Source organism: Pipistrellus hanaki (genome assembly GCF_964339955.1).
Source record: "Pipistrellus hanaki genome assembly, chromosome: 8".
Taxonomy (NCBI): Eukaryota; Metazoa; Chordata; class Mammalia; order Chiroptera; family Vespertilionidae; genus Pipistrellus; species Pipistrellus hanaki.
The window spans coordinates 33,121,644-33,149,358 of record NC_140510.1 but is presented as its reverse complement, the minus strand read 5'-3'; the positions used below and the strand labels follow the sequence as shown (position 1 = coordinate 33,149,358).

Here is a 27,715-nt window from a genome sequence, read left to right as displayed (position 1 = left end):
AATGTTTTTTCATGAAGCTTCTTTAGTGGCCTTAGTATTTCTCCCTTTGTGTTACAGACTGTGTCCCTCCACTTACTATGAATTTCCTAATAGCGCACCATTCCCTTAAAAAAAAAAAAAAAAGGTTATTTCAGAGAGAGGAAAGGAGAGGGAGAAAGAGATAAAAAAAAAACACCAATGATGAGCCGGGACCGGTTTGGCTCAATGGATAGAGCGTCGGCTTGGGGACTGAAGGGTCCTGGGTTCGATTCTGGTCAAGGGCATGTACCTTGGTTGCAGGCATATCCCCAGTAGGGGGTGTGCAAGAGGCAGCTGATCGATGACTCTCATCAATGTTTCTATCTCTCTCCCTTCCTCTCTGTACAAAATCAATAAAATATATATTTTTTAAAAAATTATTTAAAAAAAAACACCGATGAAAGAGAATCAGCTACCTCCTGCATACCCGCTACTGGGCATCGAGTCCAAAACCCAGGCATAGGCCCTGACCCGGAATCCAATTGTGACCTCCTGGTTCATAGATCAATGCTCAACCATTGAGCCATACCGGCTGGGTGTTTATACCCATTTTTATAACCTATTACACAGTGGTTGATATATAGTCTGGGTATTAAGGAAGAAACAATACATGGTAATCATCCTTTGTTAGGGAAAGCACCAGGAAACTTTATCAGTTACATTTACTGAATACCTACCATGTGCTAAGCATTGTGCACATACTTATATCAATAGAGTAAGACACTTCCATCGAAAAGATTGGGGCTTGTGACTTATTTGTTATTCAACAATATTTAGTGCTTCACATAAATGAAAAACTTCAACAAAAGTAATGGTCCCACTTGTTCATAAATGAAATTCAGTCTGACTTTGACGGCAAGATGCCATTTGGTGGGTTAATTCCCTTTGCTGGGGAAATGGAAAGAGAATTTAGCTGTGAGTTATCTTCTAGATCTATTTATTCCTGGATCTCTCTTTCTCTTCCACTCAGTCATAATGCAACATATTTCACACTGCTTTAACTTGGAACAAACACCATCTTCAAAATTCAATTTGCAGAACATTAAAAATAGACTGAACATATCATGACAAATCAAACGTTTTGAAATAACACTGTTTGCAAGGTGGCTTTTACTTAAAATTGAAAATGTTAACATTTTGCAAGGAGGTGAACTATTTTCTTGGCAGATATGTTTTAAAGAACATTGAAAGGAAATTGTGCACAAGAACAAAAATTTCGAAAGTACACTCAGCTCTTAAAGGAAATAAAAACATAAAAGAGACATGACAACAAAATATATATGATTTCCTCTCTGACAAAACAACTCTATCTGAACAGCAGCTTCCTATCAATAGAGCAATAGAAATTCTTACTCAATAGCTCAAGATATAGAATTACAGAACATATTAATCTCATTCTTCCAGTTACATTTCAAATGTCCACCACCAATTAAGCCAAGCCAATTTTTCCTCACAGGTTGGCCTTGAGAGTTTCCAAACACTTACATTGCTGAAAGTGAACATATAACAGCCCCTGAAAATAGCAAGGGATTTATTTCAGGAGGAAAAAAAGATTAAAGAACTATCATAATGTTTGGGCTCAGAACTGGCCATATAAATGTCTAGAGATATAACATTCAATTACCTATGTTCAACCCATAGCCATTTTCCAACCAACCAATATTTATTAAGAGACAGATTTAAATGATGCATTCCTGGGATGTATTTCCTCACTTTTCTGAATCATGGGCTGCATAAAGAATTATGTGAAAGGGCACAGATAAAGGAGTGATTTGGCACCCTCTGCAAGACTTGTAGGCATATAAGTGAACCGTGGTGGACTGTCTTGCATCATATCTGAAAATGGTTTGGTATGTACCCAAAGTTGGGAAGCTCCTAACTAGAAACAAACAAACGAAAAAGATAAAGAACAAACGATTCACTATACTTCTTTGCCTTTTGAAGAAGCTGCATGAAGACCTAATAGAGAGCCTGGACCATAATAAAGGTTACTATATTTTTCTAGAATGAATGAATTCTGTTTGCCTGTGCACTTGTCCCATTCTATTAGGCATCTTGCTGATTAACAGTTTGGATCTTGTGTATTTCGTGCTTGAATTGCCGTTGTTGTAAAAAAACAAACAAACAAAAAAAAACCCAACATTATATATATGTAATGTTCTGGTAAACTTACTAAAGGTTTCTAGTTTCTGTTTGACAGCCTGGTTCCCAGACCTTGGCTTTATCTGCCTGCTCTTTATCTACCTCAAAGCAATTATATCAGGAGCCTACTTCTGCTCTCCACACTCCTGCATCCTTATCGCCTTTCCAGCTGGTTTTGACACTTGTCCACATTGGTTGAAAGGGCAGATTTCTTGGTCACAGTCTAGTTTCAAAATCTGGCTTAGCCATCTGCTAGCTGTGTGAGCTCAAACAGGTTTCATAATCTCTCTTGAACTCGCATTCTTTAAAATGGTAATAATAAAACCCACCTCACAAGAATTAAATGAGATAATGCATGGGTAAACAGTTTGCAGAACTGGCTGGTCTCGGAAAAGTTTGATGAGGAATTAAAAACATTATTTTTTAAACATTATAACCCTCCAAATCAACTTTGAAATGCCCTTTCTCTCCTTCCCTGGAAAAAATTTGGGGCATACCCTTTAGATTTTTAACCACTTTTAGAAATTAATTAACAAGTAGCTCTTATACTATGTATTTAAGCTACCAAAACTTTAATCTTAAGCAACTTAAATTTCAAAACTTCTCTAGCTCAAGCACAACCAACAAATTCCAAAGGTGGACAATGGGTGCAGGATTTACCTTTTTATTCTGGTATTTTCTCCTCCTCCTCTAAAAGCCTCCTCTTCTTCTAAGCAACGACTTCCCTTAACCTCTATCACTATACATCTCCCACCTCCCCAGAAAGTAGGGGAAAAGATAAAACGTGAGGATGAGATACGTTTTATTTAACTAAGGGTGTTGAAATCCAAATGCTAGTCATCGCTATTTTCTTGAGTTAATCAAAGATCACTTTTTGTGCCCACTGAGGAGGATCACATTACCCCATTCATTCACAGAAGGGTCAAAACCTCTCTGGCTGACCCCTCAGGACTTTCCCCCAGCCCCTGCTGTACACTCCATACAACTTCTTTCTATGATCACCACAACCATTGCAGGTACACAGATTTGAAAACATATGCCTTTTAATTGGAAATTCATAAAAAATAAATAAAAAATAAAAAACCTTCAATATCTTAGTCATCAAAAATAAGGAAGCTCTCTTACATCTTATGATAAATCTTAAAAATGTGTTTGATGTTATTAAGAACCAAGGTAACTCTTCAAAGCATTTAACTTAAAAAAATAAATAACTCCAGTAAAAAATAACAGACAAGCAAAAATACTTAAAAATTACTGGTTTACTATCATCATTACTAATCATTCATTCAGGAAACCTCCGAGCAATTTAAGAGTGTCAGATTCAGCACAAGTATGTAAAAGGAGCAATGAAAGCAAGCAGAGGAGATAATTGAAGTTCACGTAACAATATAATTAGAAAATCACCAAAAATGTCAAAAGAGGGTACATGTTCTGTTTGGAATCTGCGGTTCTATTTCCCTAGTAATTTGGCTGTCAAAGTAAGATTCACTCAAGTTAAAGTTTGTTGTACACATGACTGATTACCGGTGACAGCAACATAGATATCCAAGATTATTTTTATTTCCGTTTTACTGGTGAATAATTTGGCCAACCTGTGATGAAAGTTGTGCTATTTTTTTGGACTTCTGTTAAAATAACATTTGATACCTGCCTGTCATAAAGGCGGGAGCCAAGGACATGCCGCGCTCAGTGAGACTGGTATTTATGAAATATATCAAATCAGTGGTCTAACCCTTTCCCTAAATGTAATAAAGCAGCGCATCGTGAATTTTTCAAACATTATACAGCAGGGGTGGGGAATCTTGTTTCTGCCAAGGGCCATTTGGATATTTATAATATCATTTCCGGGTCATACAAAATTAGCCACTTAAAAGTCAGCCTGCTGTATTTGATCAAACATTTAATTAACTCACTCTTAAAGTGGCAGGACCAGATCAAAGGATGTTGTGAGCCTTGAATGACCTGCAGGCCAGACGTTCCCACCCCTATTACAAAGTATTATTCATAATATTCTATTAGAGATCCACAATCACATTAGTGTCTTTTGCATTCCTTTATTTTGGCCCAAATGCCCTCTGTTGCAAATCTTATCCCTTCCATCACATCTTCTTTAAACTTTTTTTCCCCCAACTACCTACTTATATTTGAATATCCATAGCGTGTCCTGTTTGGATACTTTAGTACCAAAATTACTTATTTCTCCACAGAATGTCAATAAAGAGTAGATGTTAAATGACAATATGAAATACCTGGGTGAAATTACAGATTTCTAATGCTGAGAGTATTAAAAAAAATTAATTTCTCTATGTATCTTTCATGGCTACATTTTTATCTGGCCAGGAAGAGTTTATGTCTTAACAAATTAATTCTATCTAACATTTGAAATGGACAACCACATGCTTTATATATTTCAAGTCACTTTTGCATGCATTATTTCACTAGTCAGATGGACTTCTAGTTCTATTCTGTTAGGTATATTAAGAACATAAAATGGAGAGTATTTTCCAAAGCAAGGAACTCATTGCCAAGCTTCCTGAGCTCCTCTAGCTAGCTCTTAATAAAGTCTTCCATAAACTTACACGATTCAGATTCCTAGATAAAATAAATATCCTTAGTGTTTTCCCCATGATATTTCAACCAACAAAGCAAATTCCAAGAGATAGTGGGTTTAATTTCCCTGGAGGCCACTGTCTTCTTCGCTTTAAGTTTAGCTTGATTACTATTAGGCCCTAGATACATGGTAACTTCCTGGGCTTGTCGGTGAGGCAAAATAAAAAAATCTTATTTGCAAAGATCTCTGTGCTTTTTTGTACAATATTATACAGCTAAGAAAAATATTAGCCATCAAAGATCTGAGCCTTTAAGCAAATTAAGGACTAGGAAATTTACATAACACAGGGCAACCAATGATAGCAAAAGTGGACATAAATAAATATCAACAAATTCTTGACCAACTGATAAAGGTTTCTCAAACCTTAAAACTGTACTTCAGAGTGAGACTCACAAGTAAATCTGAATCAATCCCAGACAACATGGTTTTCTTTAGAACTCTCATATCCACACCGAGGCAAATTTGGGGTAATGTGGGTTTTTGTTCTTTTTAATCTTCCATGGCCTCCTTTTTTGTGCAGCATGCTACCTTACATCTTAAATATCATATCCTCTCAAATACATTTGATTAGTAGGTTTCACACTTGAGTTAGAACACACCTCAAACTCACATAGTGATTTCTTTCACCCATTTAAAAACTATAGAAATATTAATAGCAGAAGACATAAATATATTTGAAGTCTATATTTAAAAAAATAGAAAGAATTTGTGCCCATGAAAAACATGTGTATGATAACTAGCCATTTCAAAAATTTCCATCAATGCTTATTTAAAAGTCTAGTTTTGTAGCAGACAAGCAGTAGTATCAAAGGAATAAGAGCAAATGACAAAACATCCATTTAGACACAAGAAGACTCTATCCAATTAATGGCTTCTCCTGCAAAATAAAAAAAGAGTGCCATTTTTCTCAACTGCAATAGTTTACTAGTACACTTCCTAGTACTTTATATATCAATAAAAACACATGTGTGCTGCTTCTCTGACTCTCTGTAACTGGCCTCCGTTTTTGTATCTTAAATATTGGTTATCTTCAAGGCTCTGTTAAAACATCTGTTCTCATCTCAATTTTCATGAATTCTGTGGCAACATCAGCCACTCCATTCTTTAAGTTTCCAAACTGATAAAATTAATGTGGATGAATGCCTATTCTCTTCCTGAATACTCTTCTCTCTACTCAAGGGATTTCTGGCCAATTAGCACAAGTGAATGTTAGAGTATATTTCAAGAAAGGTTAAAATTATTGTCATAAAAAATAAACACTGAATCTCATTTAATTGGAAAGCACTAAGGAGTGGTACTTAGAATACTTGAGATGCTATCAAACAATGCATTGCTTTTCAAAAACCAGAGATGGAAGAAGTTGTGTTCCACCTAGGAGACAAATCATGGGGGAAAATGCATGAACGCAGAAAGTCAGAGAGTAGGATCAAGGAACCTGAACAGTCCAGGTTGAATAGTGGGTGAGGTATGCTACACCTTCCTAAGGCTTTCCCATTTATTAATTGTTACTTGTAATGAGAATTGGACTTGAGGAAGTTTGAGAAAACAGGAACAATAAGAAGAGACAAATAAACACGTTTGTAATGGTAGCAGCAGTCACATTCTTATCTTGTTCCTGGTTCCCTAGGGTTTCGAAGAGGCTCTCCATGGTTGCTGTGGAAGGGAGGAGGGATGAGAGGGAAGAACACACAGGGTAGACTCAATCCCTGGTGCAGACCAGCTCCATAAAGATATGTTGAAATTCTACCAAAGTTTTTATTCCAAGTAAAAGGGTAAAAATAGCAAAAGAGATGTACAGAAAATCATTTTTTTAGAAACAATGCTAGGAGAAAGAACCATTAGTAAATGGAGAGGAAGACCATGTAATGTCCGAAATATCTAAGTTACAGAAAAATACAAAGGGGATGAAATGGAAATCTTAATTCCAAAACCAAATATATAAAAAAAGTTCTCCTGCCTTTCTCAGTTATAAAAAAATCCTTTTCATTTTAATATACTTTTAAACTGTTTTAAATTGACATGCATTTTTTCTAATGGCAGAAGAAAAATACTTATTGAATGATTCCAACACAAATGCCAAACAATATCATCCATTAATATTTTCTCTCTTTATATCTCAAAGATCCCTCTAAGTTGCATAGTAATCTAAATTCTAAAATAAATTTAATATTCTCTGGTTCATATTTATAAATATAACTGTTCAGTCTTCTGAGTTCTCTGAAATTATCCTCTGATACATCAGGGGTAATTCATTATTGTTTAGCTCTTCAGCTAAAAACAATGAATGTCGTCATTCAGTGTTGACAAATATTATCCTAAACCAAGGAATACATATAGTTTCTTGTTTTTTTCAGTTGACTAAAATGAAATTCTTTTTATATACCTTTCATTAATGATGCACAGCAATCCTGATGTCATCAGAAAATGTTTTGATTTGTTTTATTTGGCTAGGGGTAATAAGTAACAAATAAGTGTTGAAAAGGAATTATACATGTATCTGCTTCACAATGAGAAATACGATAGCATCTAGTACTAAGAAACAATTGAACTGACTGAAAGTAGCATTGGCAATGACATTTTATCCCCCACACAAAGGGTGTCCAATAACCAAGTGTTAATTGTAGAGCTTGGGTGGGTAACACTAGTGATCCTAAAACATACTTCTCATGTCCATTGTCTAATACCCTAGAAATGAGTGAAATATCTATACATATGAGTACCTGTTTTTCAGAAAATTCTGGCCTTCGATGCCTCCTATGTTCCCAGAGGTCCATCCAGGGAAATTTTTATAACCTTCCACCCTCAGTTCTCCAAGTGAGAGGATAAAAACATCATCAGGAATTAACTGACGTAAAAATATATATAGATCACTGACTTTTCTAACTGGTGGTAATTTCAGAATAAATGAAGTAAAAACTCTATTGCAACAGTTTCCATCAGATTTGAAACCCTTTAAAACTAGAGGCCCAGTGCATGAAATTTGTTCACAGGGGAGGGGGTGTCCCTCAGCCCAGCCTGCAACCTCTCCAATCTGGGACCCCTCGAGGGCTCTCTGACTGCCTGTTTAGGCCCAATCCTACCTCTCATAATCCAGGACAGCTGGCTCCCAACTGCTTGCCTGCCTGCCTTCCTGACTACCCCTAACCACTTCTGTCTGCCAGCCTGATCACCCCTTAACCATTCCCCTGACAGCCTGGTTGATGTCTAACTGCTCCCCTGCCAACCTGTTTGCCCCGAACTGCCCTTCCCTGCATGCCTAGTCACCCCTAACTGCCCTTCCCTCCCCCCCCAGGCCTGGTCCTCCCCTAACTGCTCTCCCCTACAGCCCTGGGTTCCCTCCAACTGCCCTTCCCTGCTGGCCTGGTTGTCTCCAACTTTCCTCCTCTGCCTCCCTGGTCCCTCCCAACTGCCCTCCCCTGCTGGCCTGATCACTCACAAAGTGCCTTCCTCTGCTGGCCTGATCCCTCCCAACTTCCCTCCCCTGCTGGCCATCTTGTGGTGGCCATCTTGTGTCCACATGGGGGCAGCCATCTTTGACCAAATGGGGGCAGCCATCTCGTGTGTTAGAGTGATGGTCAATTTGCATATTATTCTTTTATTAGGTAGGATAGCTTTGGTCTGAGTGAGCACAGTGCTTTTTATAATTAATCCATTTCCTTAGGTGATGATATTCATACTGCAACAGACAATCCTAAAAAGAGACCCATCAGTTTCAAAACTGAGACATCAAAAAGAGATAACAATATTTCTTGGTTGGTTCAGACATTTAGTCGCTGGCCTTAAATTTATTTGTCACAATTATGACTGTTATGGGCTGGATTGTGTTTTCCCATAATTCATATATTGAAGCTCTGATGCCAGTACCTGAGAATAGACTCTACATGAAAGTAAAGGTTTTAATAATTAAGGTGAGGTATTTAGAGTAGGCCCCCCCAAAAAAATAATAGGAAAAATATTCTCGGGTGAGGATTAAAAATAAGTAAATAAATGACTTGAAAGAATTACCATCCTGGAGTTAATCCAGGATGTTTATGGTGGCAGAAATACGTGTACTAAGGAGACTTCTCTTACTATGTCATTTGAGCTCTATCACCATGTTTCCTTGTCTTTGTCTCATTCTAAGAAAAACAAATAATTCAACAAGAAACATATCTGTGAACATTACTATAATGTTCAGTTTAAAAAAAAAAAAGGCTGAATCATGCATAATTCATTTGGGCATGCAGATAAAAATTTTTTAACATCCTTAACTATTCCAACACTGTTAAATTCTAAGCCACTTTTTGTTGTTCCAATATCTCCTCTGTGTGTTTCCCCACCAAAATATACTAAAAATGTTCTTTCATTAAATGTTCTCAAGATTCCAAGAAAATATTAAATTTTTTCTCAAGTTATGTAACTTTAACCCTTAGTTTTCTTTTGTATCCATACACACCCTGTTCAAATAAGAAAGTAAAGTAGGGATGAGATTATCTGTGCTTTGATCTGAGTAGAACATTACCAAGAAACCGTATCTCTCGTCCAAATCTTTTCACGAAGGCAGATTGGAAAGGAACACTTTATTAGTTCTCATGCATGACACCAGACAAGCAGCTGAGGACCTGTTTTTATTAGTAGACGTTTTATCATTGTTTTCCTCCATTTTCTGATCTATAAAATGCATGTTGAAGGTGTAAGTGTGTATGTGTTTGTGTGCCTGTGTGCTTTGTATAAAAACAAATACCTATGATATTATGCATGCCATGTATTATAACAGTTTAAAATGTATGTTTCACCAATTTTTAATCACATTAAGTAATTATAGTTAACATTTACTTAGCACCTACTATGAACTTGTCGCTGTTTTGAGTACCTTAAATATATCAACTCATTTATCATTTCAGCATTCTAATGAGATAGGCATTATTATTATTATTCTCATTTTACCCACAGGGAAACAGGCATAGAAAGGAAAAGGAGCTTGCCCAGAATTACCTGGTGAGCAGAGAGCAGAACTACATTTAACCAGGTATCCTGGCTTCATAGCTCTTCTCAAGTACCACGAGCATCTTTAAATGACCTCATCAAAGAATGCTTCCAAATAATCATGATGCACATGAGCAAGATGGAGCTCTTAAAACAGCACAAATCCTATATAATAAAAGCCTAATATGCTAAGAGTCTGGTCAGCCAGTTGTCCATTCAACCAATCAAAGCGTAATATGCTAATGATATGTTAAAGCCACTCAGCCGCTTGCTATGACATGCACTGACCACCAAGGGAAGACAGTCGACCAATTGACCAGTCGCTATGACATACACTGACCACCAGGGGGCAGATGCTCCAGCTGGTAGATTAGCTTGCTGCTGGAGTTTGGCTGATCGGGACTGAATGAGTGAGATGGGCTGGACATGGCCTGGAGCCCTCAAGTGGTCCCTCCCTGGCTGGCCAACCTCCCTTGTCTCTCCTTGGCCCCAATTGTGCACCAGTGGGGTTGCTCAGCCTGGCCTCTGCCCTCTCACAATCCGAGACCCCTCAAGGAATGTTGGAGAGCCAGTTTCAGCCCGATCCCACAGTCCAGGCCGAGGGACCTCACTGGTGCACAAATTCATGCATCAGGCCTCTAGTAAAACAATAATTTTGCATACTTCAATGTCACTGACAGGCCAAATAATCACAAGAACAGCTTAAAAGGCAGAAGGAATTATGCAGCCACTTCAGAACATTTGTCAGCACTCAAAAGCACTGAACATTTTGTCCAGCAGTATAGACCAGTTCATCATTTGTTAGCTGACCTAATAAAAACATTGAATGAAAGCAATGGAACTCATTAAGTCTTCATTGAGCTCCTACTAAGTATAAGGTAGGCACAGTTGCAGAAATGAAGTCACAGAAGTACTCCACATTTACATCATCAATCTCTATATGCATTAGATATAGCTATTACTAATAAATTTAACAGTTCAAGCCACTAAAATGCATCCAAATGTTGATTTATTTTCCCCTGTAAAGTCTATTTTTATCTTACTATATCATCAGTAACCAAGAACCAAGCTATTCAGAAGCAAAGATCTTGAATGCTATTGAATTCTACTATCATTTCAGTAATTAAAATGCACCTCACTTAAGTATGAATTTCTACTCTTTATGGCTAATTCTTGCATTTTTACTTTTGTTTCATTGTGTGTTTCTCTTTTTTTTGCTTTTTAGGCTGGTTTCTTTCTCTAAAATTCAAAGCTCAGGCTTCTCTGGAAAGGTTGTGGATGATGGGTTGATACTAATAAATCACTTGCAGTCTTCATATAAATAAGTGGCTATTGAGTTAGCTTTTGGTTCTTCACCATTAGAGCTCAATCATTTCCTACTGGCTACCATACAGTCAGTCTCACTCAGCCAGTGTAGCTCAGTGGTTGAGTGTTGACCTATGAATTAGAAGGTCACAGTTTGATTCCCTGTCAGGGCACAATCCCCAGAGTGGGGTGTGTAGGAAGTAGTGGATCAATGATTCTTTCTCACCATTGATGTTCTATCACACTCTCTCTCTCTTCCTCTCTGAAATTCATATATATATATATATATATATATATATATATATATATATATATATATATATTAAAGCCATTCTCCTTTCTCTCTTCAGTTTCCTTTTGTCAACTTGATCTGAAAATTAAATTGGATCAATTGACTCAGATAGCTAAAGTTGAAAAATTCACCAGGTTTGTATTATATTAAAATATCGTTTAGGCCTTTGAAAAAACATTACTAAAGAATGAACTTCAAAATAAATAAACATTTAAAAAGTTAAAACACTCCCAAAGCCCCATATATTTTAACAGAATGTATCAAATAGTGGGATTGGGGGTGGGTGATTACTGATTCAACTTTCAAGTATCCTGTACCAGGCAAATCTATAAAAAGTAGCAGTTTACTGGCAGGAGGGGAGGGGGTGTTAAATAAAAATGAAAAAGAAATATAAAATTTGACAAAGTGACATAAAGCAGGAAGGTCAGTTATGATGTCAAGGGATTGTTGTTGGTTACATATCTTGCACTGGATCAGTAATTTTTTACAGCAAAGTCAACCTGGCTAAACCGAAATATGTACTTGATACCCATTACAAAAGAAACATTTTTTTAAAATATATTTTATTGATTTTTTACAGAGAGGAAGGGAGAGAGTAGAGAGACAGAAACGTCGATGAGAGAAACATCAACCAGCTGCCTCTTGCACACCCCCTACTGGGGATATGCCCACAACCAACATACATGCCCTTGACCGGAATCAAACCTGGGACCTTTCAGTCCTCAGACCGACGCTCTACCACTGAGCCAAACCGGTTTCAGCAAGAAACATTTTTAAAATTTAATTTTCTTAAGTTTCACACACACACACACACACACACACACACACACACACACACACACAAACCAAGGAACATGATGCAATCACAGGAAAACAGCAATGCCTATTGCAATTCAATCCACACATTGTCAATGAAAACTGTTTGAAAAGACCCTACTTAGACAAAATGTTTCTATTCGTCTGTGTTATGTATAAAGAGGCGGTTCACGATGGATTTACTATTTTTATCCATAAGACAAATTTAGCTCATCCCCCGACTGCCTCTTTCCAATTCATGACTTTTTTTTGAGTGTGTGTATGTGAAAATTAGTTGAAGACACTGCTAGAAAGATTCCTTTGGAACATTTAGAAACTGAGTGATGATATGTGTGATGCCATGTTAAAATAGAACACTAGAGCATAATTCCACTTTACAGAAATTCTTAGTTTCAAATATGTAGGGGGTTTTTTTATATTTATTGTAGATACATTGCTAAGAAAATGGAAATGCAAGACAAAAGATAATACATTTTCAATAAACTCGGGGAACACTGCTAAATGTTTAATACTATCATTTTTTGGGTTATTATAATTTTATAATTGAACTATAGTAATTTCTCTTTTACTGACATTGTAGATATATATTAGTACCTTGTCTTCAGTGAAACTAAGATATTAATTCAATATAATTTAGGATAAGTTTTTTTAAGTACTTAACTATCCTTACTAAATCATATTGTACAAACATGATAATTCAATTAAGAGAATGCTTCCTATATTATGTATAAGACAATTTAAAAAAATGGAATGGATGGACCTGCTATACTAAATGTTGTGCTTTTAAACTTACCTTGAAATGGCTGAAATCTTCAGCTTTAAATGCACTACATTTAATTAGATAGTTTAGCCGTAGCCAGTTTTGTTCAGTGGTTAGAGCGAAGGCCTGCGGACTGAAGGACCCCAGGTTTGATTCTGGTCAAGGGCACATGCCTGGGTTGCAGGCCCGATCCCCAGTAGGGAGCATGCAGGAGGAAGCCAATCAATGATTCTCTCTCATCATTGGTGTTTCTCTCTCTCTCTCTCTCTCTCTCTCTCTCTCTCTCTCTCTCTCTCTCTCTTCTCTCTCTCTCTCTCTTTCTCTCCTTTCCTTTCTGAAATCAATAAAGATATTTAATTAAATAGTTTATAAATTACTTCATTATATGTATATCAATATAGTATTGTGCTTATATGTCTTTTCATTACCAATAAGGAACAACTACTTTGCCAAACTTCCAGGCAGAAAGGGAGGATGAGAAAGAAAACCATGACAGGGGATGAGCAGAAGCACTAAAAGTCCCTTCTCCTGCATTCCTTTTAAAATGCTCACAGTCTGCCCAGTTGGCATGGCTCAGTGGGTGAGCATTGACCTAAGAACCAGGAGGTCACAATTCAATTTCCAATGTGCTCAGGTTGTGGGCTTGAGCCCCATTGTGGGGTGTACAGGAGGCAGCCAATCAATTATTTTCTTATATCATTGATGTTTCTATCTGTCTCTCCCTCTGTCTTCCTCTCTGAAATCAATGCTCATAGCCTGAAAAGTAAAGATGTTATTATGAACCACAAAATAAAATAAGGGAAAAAAAGCAAGCTCAGTATATTGGAAGGAATTTTTGCCTGCCTCATAGACAAATCAAGTATTTTTTCTATCCCCCAAGGTTGCCCTGGTCTAAGTTCTTATACTTCCAATTGTCTACATAATTACATATGTCCAAATTGTTTAGGGGAGAAGTTCTATAAAATTCCAAATGGCGATATGTTGCATTTCTTTGATTCTAAAATTAATGCTGTTATGTAATGACATTTATAAAAATGTTTTTAAAATTTAATTAGCATATTTAATGAATTGTTGATGATAAAATAAGTCAAAGATGTAAGAAATTGTAACTTCAGTTCTAAATATAAAATACAAAGCCAGTTAACTATTTAAATTTCTATAATTGGAGTATAATAAAGATTATATATATATATATATATATATATATATATATATATATATATGTGTGTGTGTGTGTGTGTGTGTGTGTGTGTGTGTGTGTGTGTTGCTAATGTTAAACTGATGCCTAAGACTATAGATTACTATATTAAAGCACTGAGGTAATGCAAGTGATCAAGAGGTATAAATAAGTGTAGCCTTCTTTATCCAAATGCTGTCAAACCAGTCCTGGAAATGAAATGAAGTGGAGTTTACAGGCATAGAAATCAGTTTCTATTTGAGGAAACTAGTTTCACTCTATAAAACCTTTAAAACATTTGTCCTGGACTAGATTTTTTGTTTTTGTTTTCATTTTGAGAATACTTGTCATTTCAAAAATTATGTGCTGGAAGCAAATTATAATTGGAAAATTATAGTAGGTCTACTTGAAAGTGACTAAAATATTAAAATACCACTGACTAATTTTTTTAATTTAATAAAATAGGAGACCAATATCCATCCTTGACCAACTTAAATGTCAAAACTACATTTAATTATTTTTTTTATTGCAGCTCACCAGGATGTCATAAATAAAATGTGAACTCTTAAGAATATAGAAGGAAAAAATATATATATATATAGACAATTAAAGAACACTCTTGTGCATTGGTGGTATTAATACTTGTATAGTAAGTCTATGAATAGCTGAAGACTAATAAATTTGTATCTAAGAAAATCATTCCCTGACAAAGTGTTAAAGAAATAATGTAACATCCCCTAATGACTACACAAGTATTTTTAGCAGGAATAATTTACATATGAAGACATGCTCTCAAGTATGAATATTAGACATTCAATCATTTTAATAACTCTTCAAAACTTCTAAAAGTGCAGAAAGGAAAAAATATGCAACCAAAATCGGGATAGGCCTGAATTATTAATATAAGAGTGAAATACAGAATATTTGTGATATCCACGTCAAAAATAAAAGGCATTAATTGAAATTGACTTCACATGACTCTAGCAAGATAGAAGAGAAAGTGAATTTGACAGCGCTGTCGTTCTGCGCAAAACTGGAAAGTATTCCAAAGATTAAGTTCATCTCTGGACCATAAAATCTCTCCCCAAACTCTGGCTATCTAATATCCTAATACTCTCCTAAACTAGCTCCAAATTCCTGTTTTCATAAATGCACTTAAGCCAACCAATTAGCAAAATCGCCCATGGTTCAAAGATATGTCAGAACCAATAACCACCCCTCAAGTACACACTCTTAAATTCATATGCTGGTGCTAATCTCAGCAGTTATCAAAAAAAGCAATCCCAGCCCAGCCAGTGTGGCTGGTGGTTGAGCACTGACCTATGAACCAGATCACAGTTGGATTCCCAGTCAGGGCATATGCCCAGATTGGCAGATGGATCCACAGTGTGAGGCATGAAGGAAGCAGCTGATCAATTATTCTTTCTCATCATTACTTTTCAGATATAACTATTTACTTTGCCTAAAAGCATTTAACAAAAAGTTCTGTATTTTTTCGGAGTAAAATCACTAAGTTTTTTCCCCCCTTCTTTTCATCTTCTCAACAAATTGTTCTTAACAACAACCTTTAAAATTATCTTCTTGAGGCTCACTGTTTGTGAGAGAATATCTAATAATTTAACTATCACAATTCTATCACATAAATCAAATTCTATTGGCACCTTCAAAATGAGGGGTCAGTGTTTAGCCTAAGAGAGCTGCCATGCAGAAACTGGAGTTGGGGATAACAAAGCACTCTGGTAAAGGAGTTAATGAAAATTACAGCATCTCTGTGGGTCCTTATGATTCCTAACCTCCATCTATTTCACTCCCTTCTCAATAATCCATACTAAGAACAAACACAACATTTTCAAAAATAATCAATAATAGCATAAATAAAACAGACAAAAGTCAACTTCCATGAATCAGAAAATCATCTCATTAGCAATGGCACAAAATAATCAAGATAGGATGTGATGATACATCTTTAAAATACTGTAGGCAAGAAAGAAAAACGAACAAACAAAAAGCTAAAAACTCTATTTCTCAGTTCCTAAATCTTCCAAATATGTTGCTTTCCATTTTCCAGGGCTGTGCTAGATGATTTTAGGAGTAGGAAGATTTCCTCCAATATGAATTCTACTCATCTTTCCAAGAAGTCTCAGCAGCACAAATTCTTAACATATGTGTAGTATGTGCCCAATATCTGGAACTTCAAAGAGGATGTTGAGAGAGCAGTGAAATACATAGATATGAACTGAGGGAAGGACATGAAAGAGCTTTTGTGGGGGGGTTTTTTTCTTGTTTTTTGTTTGGTTTCTTTGGTACATATGCTTAATACTGAGAATTGCAGAATGTTGAATTTCCTCTAAATGGCATACTTATCTTCTCAGTTAATATGTGAAAATCTTTCTGAAGAAGTAATCACCTCATTGAAAATTCTTTTATAAAGTTTGAATTTATTACTGAAAATGTCTGAATTAAAACTTATGAATGGGTAAGTTATACTAATAAGCAAAGTTTAATAATAGATGCAGGAGTCATAAAGTTTCCCTTTTATGCATATCTGCAGTAGTTCATATAACACAGAATGTTGGGATTGGTATATAGAGGCCAATGCAAATGTAAAGAATGCCTTAGAAATTAAATAGGATTTGCACTAAATTAAAATTGATTTAATTTTAATGGTATTTATGCAATCTATGGCACAATTTAGCCAAAGTTACTAAAAGAAAATGCAAAGATATTTGGAGTTTAATTAATGAAAATTATAATTAAAATCAATTCCAAATAAATTCTTATAAAAACTTTATTTAGTACATCCAAGATGTTAATAACCTATGAGTTTAGTAAACCTCTGGTAAATACAATAGTAAAGTCTAACATATACTGAAAAAAGTTTAGTTTCAGCTTTAACAGACAGATAACTCCTACAAAAATAAACAAAATTAAAATGGATAATTTTAAATAAATTTTCTTCTTTCTATTTAAGAAACGTATAAAGTGTTCTAAAATCAGCCCCAATTTCTTTGATAATTGAGCTTCAGCATAATGGCAGAAGAAAAACTTCAACCTATATCAATCTTAAGTTTCTTATCATATATCTCTTTACAAATCATAATGTAGCATCTCATAAATATAGGACATACCTCTTAAAATATGTTAATGCACATATAAGGAACTAGAAATTAGTGTCTAGTAAATGAAAGTGTCTAGAGTGTAAATGATTAAATTTGCTAAATGAAGAGATTTCCAAGCTCTCTCTCTCTTCATTGCTTCTTTACTGCCTCCAATCTGGAAAGTAAAGTTTGTCATGAGTCTCTTAACCAAAAGAAATATTTACTTGTTCTATTCATTAAGTAGTTAGGTTCAAACAACTTTCCAATGTGTTTCCTAAACAATTTGGTATTCATTTTAAAAACTAAACAAAAATAGTACTTGATTTTATTCTTAAACAACAGCAGTTACTTACTACTGGTATGTGTGCATCTGTTTAATAATATACCATTTCTCAAATTGAACATCATCAGCCCCATTTTCTGTTCCACATTAATTTTTCTTGTAGTAGTTGCTTTTTGTGTCAAAGCAACTGTCAAAAACCTACCTTCACAAAGATATGCCATCGTCAAAAGTAACAGAAAACTATTTAGTATCGAAACTGAAACAACTAAAGCTAGTAGTTTGCAGGGATGTTACTGTATTTTCCTTGAAAAGGTATTTAAAATATTCCACAACCTCTGTGAATTTACTGGGCACCTTGGCACATGGCTTGGGAATCACAGAGCTAAAGATTATTTCAATGACAATAACAAGTCTTTCTGAGAACTCTGATGATTGTAAAGAGTCACTAACTTAAAAATATACTAATCTGCATATATATAAAAGCCTAAGCGACTTTCTGTCCAATGGTTTGACCATCTGACTGGTAGGTGTGACATGCAATGACCACCAGGGAGCAGACATTCAACACAGGAGCTGCTGAGCTGCGGTGACTTGGCAGCTGCAGTTCTTGGTGATGCATCCAAACCAGAGAGGAAAGAGCCCAATTCTGGGGTACATCACCTAAGAACCACCCTCTTGCAATCCGGGACCTCAGTGAATGCCAGAGAGCCAGTTTTGGTCCAATCCTTGCAAGCCAGACCAAGCGGCCCCACTGGTGCATGAATCTGTGCACTGTGCCTCTAGCTTTATATAATATAAAATAAACAAGACCAAATCACAGTTCATTAATTTTGCAAATGCATATTGAGTGCCAGCTATTTGCAACACAGTGTGCTAGGCACTAGTATTTCAGTGCAAAACCAGGCAAGAAAAGTCATTTCCTTCTTGGAATTTACATTCTAGCAGAAACAAATAATGCAAAATATAAAAATAAATATTCATATAGTCATTTTTGTGTGATAAGTGGTGTAAAGGAAACTAATAGACAAATATGATAGACTGACTGAGAATAGATAAAAGGTGAAAGGAACCAACTTATTTTAGGGGATGAGAAAAGTCTTCCTGAAGAAGGATATAAAGTAGTGATCCTTAACTGAGGGTGAGTTTGTCCCGTGGGACATCTGGCAGAGTTTGGAGACATTTGGGTTGTTATGAGTAGGAGGGATTCCACAGGTAATCCCAGTGGTTAGAGGCCAAGAGTGCTGCGAATATCCTACAATGCATAGGACAGCCTCAATGCACCCTCCCCCAACAAAGAATTATCTGGCCCAATTGTTAATAATCCTGAGACTGATTTAAATAGGTGTGTGTGTGGGTGCGTGTTTGAAAGTGAGAGGGCATCAGTGAGCATTCCAGGAAAGGGGCCCAGCATGTGCAAAGATCTCCAATAAGACTCTGGTGTAGCCACAGGAACCAAGAGAGGGTCACTGTAGGTGAAGGCCAGTGCAGACAATTGCAATAATCCTCAAAACTGAAGGGTAAATTAGAAGAAAGGAGATTCTGCCTAAATAATCATCAGGACAAAAGGAAAATGGTTGTTCTTTTAATTATTCAAGCAAACACCAGCCTATATGAAGTTTCAACTTTTGCTTCTGCTGTAAAATGTGACACAGCAGGGAAAGTTGGTGATGTACACAAAGGCCTACACAGCCATTAAATGGCTGTATCGTGGCTTGTGTTGGCCACTGAGCAGCTGGGAGACTCTGCAGGTTGGACAAGCATAGCTTGATCAAACCAAAAAAAAAAGAAAACAAAGCAGAAAAGAGAGAAAGGCATTTTATAGTCAGAGATGTTTTCACCCCTTGGTTCCCATTATAAATAATGACTTTCATTGTTCTTCCATGGACATTTCCTTCAGCCCAGCCTATAGCTGAGATAGTTAGAGCATTTTTCATACTTAAGCAAGTCCATGATGCAGTAAGCTGACAATAAACATTGATGTCACAACCAAGGGCAGAGAGAATAGCTCATTAGTTGAGTGATAACTCTGGATAATTCAGCAGGGACACCTGCACACCAGTTATACCCTAATTTATGAGTCATTAGACAGAGGCTATACACTCTTAAAAAATGTCTCCTCATAGCACAACAGAGGGGACAAAAAGAAGGAATGCGGTTTTTGTTAAACACCTAGTTTGTATACACCAGGTTTCAAGCTAAATATTTTCACTTGTTTCCATCCAGATTCAAATGTTCTCACTTTAAGGCAGAGAAAGCGAGGCCGTACAAGAAAATGTCACTTGTCCAAATCCAGTTCTTGAAAACTAAAAGCTACAGTCAGGGTTGGATTCTCACAGTTTCCCAATATACAGCATGGAGCAAACGTAGGTTTACAGTTGTTCATATGGAAAAATAACAAAACTATTAATAAATAATGATACAAGAATAAACTCTGTTTCCCGTACTCACTACTGTAAATCTACTTTTGCTCCATCCCATGCAAACTCCTGCCATGCCACACTTCCTGAAGATTGCAGAAACAAACAAACAAGAAATACCAGCTTCTCTCTTCTCTGTAACTGATTCTCCTTCTGTGTTTCAAACCCTTGGTGTTCTCCATAGCAGCTGGCAGACCCTGAGGTTGGCTGAGCACCTACTTCCTCATCTTCAGCTCTCCCTCTTGTAAGGAAAGTCCATGCCACTCTAGGTCCCAAAATAGGCAACTCATGGCTACAGAAGGTCATGACTACCTCAGATCCTTCAGACTACCAACTGCAGAATACATAACTGAAATGAACACATATTTACATTGGTCAGAAACCACCTGAAAAGGACAAAAGCACAGGGACACATAGAGGAAATCTAATGGGGAGTCAAAGATTCCACCTCCTTCTCCAAACTGCACTAGGTTCTAAGCCTTCTTAGGCAGCCAAAGGAAAGAGACTACATTCATTCTTGTAGCAGAATGTGGCACAAATTATAAAGATAGACTATAACACATTTAAGCTTTTAATAACTAGGCAAAATTCTCACAAAAATCAATTATCAGACATCTGAGTTCCAAAGTTACAAATATAAGTATATGGGGCAGGACACAAGACGAGTATTTTCATTATGTGACTTTATTTTATCATCACCACAGCTCTGCAAAGCCTTGGAATTGTGCTCATGTTACAGATGAAGAGACTATGGCTTGGAGAAATTAAATAACTGGCCTGAGCCAATAATTCATAGCAAAATGGGGAATTATCTGAAATTTGCAAGACACTGTCCCCCATTCCCTACCCACTCTACCCCATCCCGTACTCACCCCATTCTTTCTCTAAGCCAAACAACTTAAAGCTTCCGGCCCTCTGAATAAGCAGTGGAAGTTACTTACAGTATGTTCAAGTCAATATTCAAAGTGGTGTAAAAGCCAGATTCAGAAAGGGTCTTATCCAATTTGATTACCAATAGACTTTCTCTTTCTGATATGATTTTCCCTAGTGTAAGCCTAGAGATTGAAGTCCTTCCTACCATTTTCCTCTGAATACTACTTGAGAGTTTATATATAAGACCTTATTTGTTTCTACCAACAACTTCTGGATATAGGAGATATCTTTTCTGATTTAAAAAAAAAAAAAAAGAAAACCAAGTTCCAAAGAGGCGAACTGGAAGCACTTTTATAAATAAATGACTATTGGGTCTTTGAATATGTAATATAAAACTCCCTTCATTTAAATGACTGCCTCCCTTATCTTCAACTAATCTTAATTTCCGGTTTACTGTAGAGGGTCCATTATTTATTCACAATTGGTAAAACTGATCCCCTCCCAAATGCCCCTACTGCTAGATGCACCTTTAGTAAATTAACAAACTTTTTTAAATAAATAAAACATGGTTTTTGATACATAATATTAAAGACACTTTCTACCTCACACTGAAATAGAACAGTGCCTCAAAAAGCAATTTTGTCAGGGCACATATTTGTTTCTAATTTTTGCTAAAATACATTACCCCAAACGTAGTGGCTTACATCAACACAAATTTATCTTACATGTCTAGAGGTCAGAAGTATAAAACCAAGAGATTGGGAGGCCTGAGCTTCTTCTAAGGGCTTTTGGGTACAACACATTGCTTGACTTTTCAAGCAAAAGTGGAAATTACCTACATTCCTTGGCTTGTGGCCATGTGAATAGAGCCTCTATTTCAATCAGTCACAACTCTTCCTCCCCTCCCACTTGCATCTTTCACTTATAAATCCTCTTTGATGACACTGGGTCCATTTGGATAGTCCAGGGCAATCTCTTCATCTCAAAATCTTTAATTTATACCTCAGCAGGTTTTTGTTAGGTAAGGTAACATATGCACAGGTTCTGAGGATTATAATGTGGTCAACTTTGAGAGGCCATTTTTCTGCCTTCCACAAAACTTAAATTCAAAAATGAAAGTATCATAAATAATCACATTTTACATCATCGTCACAGGCTCTGATCAAGTCATTTCAAGAAGTTAAAAAGAAATAATCTGATTCACAATGAATGGTAAAAACTTAAAGTATACCCAATGAAATCTGCTACATAACAAAAACTCCTCCACAAATGTTTAAAGCCAAAAACTAAAAGGAAATTCTTATAAAACACATATCTCATAAAAGCTTGCATCCAAAATAATCAAAGAATGCCTACAAATTAATAAATAATAGGTACTCGAATAGGAAATCAAGTAACTAATAATATTATGAGAAAAGTTTAAATTTGCCTAGAATCGGGAAAATATAAATTAAAATAATGACTGTGACAGTTCTAAGTCACTAGACTGGCCAAACTGTAAGGGTCTAATTACACTGAGTATAATTTAAGATATGGTTTTTATAGAGTTTAAGAATATAGTTGGTAAGAGAACAAACTGAAAGTAGTGTTTAGGAGAGGAATTTGGCAATGTGTTACAGTACATAGAAAATCTGTCACTGTGCATTCTCAACTATCCAGAATTACTTCCAACAGTTCTGTAGTCTTGCAAAACCCTATCTTATCTAAAGAAATGTCTACCTTTTCCTCTTCTGGGGACGGTGACTTCAGGCATTCACCCTGGTGCAGCACTTGACATACTGTCAGAGGCTCTCCTGCAACACAGTCTCTAACAAAGCTAGGCTGTCCTGAACCCCTGGTGACAGAATTGGTTACCTTTATACCAGGAAGGTTGGGAAAGCACCCAAATCTGCATGTGGCATGTGCCCAGGCCAACTTCCTGGAGTTCGTACTGTGAGACCTAAAGTTCTAATGAGGTTGTCTAAAACGAAAAAAAACATGTCAGCAGGGCCTCTGGTAGATTCCCATGTGCAAACTGTGTCTGTAACAGGATCAAGTGTGCTTATTCTATTGAGGAGCAGAAAATCATTGTGAAAATATTAAAGGCATAAGCACAGAGTCAGAAAGCTAAATAAAATTTTAAAAGAAGCTTTTTTGAGTAACAAAAGCAATTAAAAAGCAGATAGAGGGAGAGAGGAGTTTCTAAAATGCTATTCAGTTTAGCAAGGGCTTGTCATACTTACAATTGGAAGCAAACAATCTACCAGTAAAATACTGATGAATGACTACTTATACCATGAAAAACTTTAGAGCTGTTAAGTGCATGAATAAAATCTAAGTTTTCAAAACATACAATGAAGTTAATAATAAAAACAAATTGAAAATTATATAATTTACCTACATTTTTAAAAGAGAAAAATCAACATTCATTTTTTTTTTATGAATGAACACAATGCAAATCCTGTATAATAAAAGCCTATTATGCTAAGTGTCATTGCCATCCAGTTGGCTGTTTAACCAATCAAAGTATAATATGCTAATGATATGCTAAGGACATTCAACTGCTCGCTATGATGTGCACTGACCACCAGGGGACAGACAGTTGAATGGTCAGCCAATTACTATGACATGCACTGAACACAGGGGTCAGATGCTCTGACTGGTAGGTTAGCTTGCTGCTTGGGTCTGGCAGATTGGGACTGAGCGAGACAAGCCAGACATGCCCCTCCCCAGCTGGCCAACATCCCATGTCCCTCCTGGCCCTGATCTTGTACCGGTGGGGTCCCTCAGCCTGGCCTGCACCCTCAGCAGATGTCAGAGAGCTGGTTTTGGCCTGACAGCAGAATGACCAGTCGCTATAACACACAATGATGACCTGGGGGCAGACACTCAATGCAGAAACTGACTCCTGGTGGCCAGTGCACTCCCACAGGGGGAATGCCACTCAGCCATAAGCCAGGTTCATGGCTGGCGAGCACAGTGGTGGTGGCAGGGGCCTCTCCTGCCTCCACAGCAGCCTTTCTCGCCTCTGCAAGAGGGCACAGGCCAGGCTGAGGGACTCCCCCCTCCCCGCCAAGTGCACGATTTCCTGCACCAGCCTCTAGTATGCAAATAAAAACTGTGCAAGGTATTAATACATGTCATTTCAGAATAAAAATGTCCTTGGGGGAGGGAAAAAGTGCAAAGAAAATTAGTTAGATCTTAGTGATTTGTGTTTTTAAAACACAAAATCTGAAATGAATATTCCCAAATATAAACAATGCTAAAATTTTGCAAAATGGGTACACAAATGTTTCTGCTTACCCAGATGTTTGAAATATTTTGTAAATAAAATAAAATTGCACTAAAACCCAAACAAAGACGGCCTTTTAGTTATATTGCAAAAGGAATCAACTTAAAGGGCAAATAAGTAAGCTTCTAGAACTACACTAATATAAAAAGTGCAACATCCTTCTGGTGTGTCTGAGATAATCCTCAATCCAAACACTAGACTGAGATGTCCATTCAACTGTACAGAGTACTAAGAATTGACATTACCCAGCATTGTGAGTTTGTTCCAAGGTTCAGTTCAATTCCACATAAACCTGTACTTTACAGCTGCGAAATGCACTCTGGGTTGGCCACAGACATGAACATTACAAAAGGGCATTTCATGGAAGGATTAGAAGCACCATCTGTTCATGAGTCAGCAAAACCAGAAAATTTCCATCAGCCATTAGAATCCTTTGCTTATGAAACTTGTCTTACTGTTGTCAGAGGTTTCTAGGGCAAACCCAGAAGTCCAATCAACAGTGGAAGCTGCAAACTTGAAATCACTAAGCATAATGCCCTTAAAGGAAAAGTTAAAAAAAAAATTGCTGTTAAGACAAATACTTGAAAAGCACCCAGTTTCTTTAAATTGGATTCCCATATAATTAAACTGTCCTCCTGTATATTATGTTTTTTATTTAATCCAAAAAAAGGAATAAGTATTTGTTTCAAGTTAAAAAATAAGCTTTCTCCCTTATCATATTCTATCTTTTGTCCAAAGTTGCAATTCACCCAGAGACATTGAACATTTATATGCAAGTGTACCTGGTGTAGGCACAGCTCTTATTTTAAGACCTCATGTATTTTATGTTTTTACTTTGCATAGCATTGCATTTAATCTGTCATTTCTCTGGAAGTCCATCATTGGTATAATTTCTATGTCATTTTTACCACATTAAAAGCAATTCTTGTTCGGGAATTCTGAGGAAATTCTAACCAAAGCTCAGCAGATGCACTCAGCCTAAACATAGAAAATAATTGTCAAGAGATTAAAACACCTTATATAGTCAATGTTCAATAAGATTGAAAATTAGTCTTACTTAGAATGAAACAGTCAGTATTCCCCTAATTTTAAGGGCAGACTTTCTAAAGATGCCATCAAAATCAAAGATTAAAATTAAGCTTACAAACAGAGTGAAGTATCATTTTTCTTCTTCACACTATATAGTAAGATCTCATGTGGAAGGAAAATAAGCCAAATGTGCACATTCCTAAATCTGGGAGATATGGAGAAGAATATAGGAGGAGGAAATGTAAGAGTTTACTTGGTTGAGTGAGAATTGTATTTTAAGCTCTATTCCTACTTTTGATAGAATAGAAGCACTATTTCTGATAAGGGAAATGGCCTGAAGCAGCTGCCGCAATACTAAACCCTCCTCTCCCAAATATTCACTTATCATACTTGTCACAAATACAAAATCAGCAGCTTTCCTTAGTTGCTCATCTAGGAAGAAGTGAAAGCGAAAGAAAAGGGAGAGAGAGAGAGAGAGAGAGAGAGAGAGAGAGAGAGAGAAAGTACATTCTGATGCTTTCAAATATGTCTTAATTTATAATATATCATCTATTAATGTGTTGTATTTCACTATGAAAAACCCACACTTGCTGTGAAAATACTTATGTAATGCTTTGATGTTTAGAAGTACCTTTTAAATTCATTATTAATGTATTTCTAGTGGCCTGTGAAGTAACTGTGATTATTTTTATTTTTACCTATTTAACTTGGAAGTATACAGAGGCCTAGATATGTTGTCTCATTTTTCCAAGATCATATAGTTCCCCAGAGTAGATCAGAGTCAAAATCCTCTCACGTATATCTTATGTTCTTACTACTATAAATTTCTTAGATATTAAAATACACAAATTACTTTTATCCTAAATTTTAAAGTAAACTGAAAAGAAAAGAGCTTTGTTCTCTTATAGCACATAGCACATTTAATGAAAGTGACACTATGTCTACAGAAATAGTTATAGCACCAGTATTATAGAACTCTAATATATAGATTTCCAATATGTTAAAAAATGTGATTTTTTTATATTCACTGAATTATCAAGTAGGAGTTATAATTAGGCTAGAGGATATTAGTGCTTAAATACATAAAATGGTGATGATTTCTGTTATCACTCTAGATACACTACTTATACCCTTTTTCATTCTATCTATAAATAAAAGAACTGTGATGAAGGAGAAGCTCACAAAAGCCTTATACAAATCCACAAGGGTAAATCAAAGCCATGTGTTTAGTTCTACCTTATGATAAAGTTGTATACGAGGCACAAGCAGCTATGAGATTGAAGATAAATTGGCCAAATACTGTTTTTGTTATTATTGCTTATGTGCTTGTCTATTTGTTTAACCCAGGCTGATATGAAATAAAGGGATTTTACCATGATTCAGAATCTATTCCAATAATTTATATAATTTCAAGATAAAAATTTATGGAAAGTCATATATAAAGAATTCTAATCAGTTTAGAAGAAGTTACCACTGTGTTAAGTAGCAACAACACATTAGATTTGTAAAAGTTCCATAATTTATATAAATTTGTCTTATCCAAAAGTTCGTTCAGTATAGATATTTTAGTTATATTATCAATAATTATTACTAAAATGCTATAATGAATTAGCAAAGCTTATGATCAAACCCTGTAGATATTGGAGCTAAAATGAAGGCTTTACTAATTACTGGATTAATTACTTAAACATAATTGTGTTTAAATAAAATATAAAGGATTTATTTATATGGAACTATCCAATTCATATGTTTCTCATAATATTTATATAGTTGTATTGTTTAATATTGTTCAAAGGGAAAATGTGAGTAAAAGATAACTTCTAAAAATGTAACATCTTTATTGAAGAGCATAGTTTTCATAATTTTGTGTCTATACAAAGGTAAGTTAATGAATATTTAGTTAGTGTTACTATATACTCACCACCACTTTCTCAAAAATAACCTGTTCTAATTTTACAGATGAGAGAAATAAATGTCAGAGTAGTCATGTTACTTTTCCAACACTATAAAACAAAGTGATAAAACCAGTAATTCATGCATAGTTTAAAGTACAGAAGATCAAAAGACAAAATATCTCGGATTACAACCCTCTAAGATGAGTTACATTCTTGTAGAGTTCAACAAATTTCATGCACTGGGCCTCTAGTCCTATATAATAAAAGCATAATATGCTAAGTGTCAACCACTTGACCAGTCACTATGAAGCGCATTGACTACCAGAGCACAGACGCTCTAACCAATAGGTTAGCTTGTTGCTGGGGTCCGGCCGATTGGAATTGGGAGAGAGGGCCAAGCATGTCCTGGAGCCCTCCTGCAGTCTCTCCCTGGCCAGCAGGCCCCCATCGGGACTGGGAGAGACAGCCTCAAGAGGCCCCGACCAGGTCAAGGGACCCCACCAGTGCACGAATTCACACACCGGGCCTCTGGTATCAAATAATGAAATATTAAAAGTTCTATACCGCAATGATTCTAGTCAGCTGAATTTTGCAAAGTGCTTTGCAAGCCACTTCATTTATCACCATCGTGCTAAGGAACAGTCAAGTAGCTGACAGATAATTGTTACCATATCCATATCTGTAGTACATTTACCAAATGTCTACTCTCCTGAGATCACATGAAACAATTTATGTTTCCTAGTATGTCCATCAGTGTTCCCCC

At 36.1% G+C, this 27,715-nt stretch overlaps 1 protein-coding gene and 1 pseudogene across 3 annotated transcripts in view; one reads left to right on the top strand and one right to left on the bottom strand.

Moving 5' to 3' along the window:
• Window positions 1–27,715, bottom strand: part of KCNJ3 (potassium inwardly rectifying channel subfamily J member 3) — a 126,476-nt gene that overhangs the window by 42,712 nt on the left and 56,049 nt on the right. The gene's annotated exons all lie outside the window — the stretch shown is intronic.
• Window positions 8,572–22,871, top strand: LOC311626882 (large ribosomal subunit protein eL34-like; annotated as a pseudogene). The gene is made up of 2 exons: window positions 8,572–8,679; window positions 22,507–22,871. The product of its transcript is annotated as a large ribosomal subunit protein eL34-like (transcript).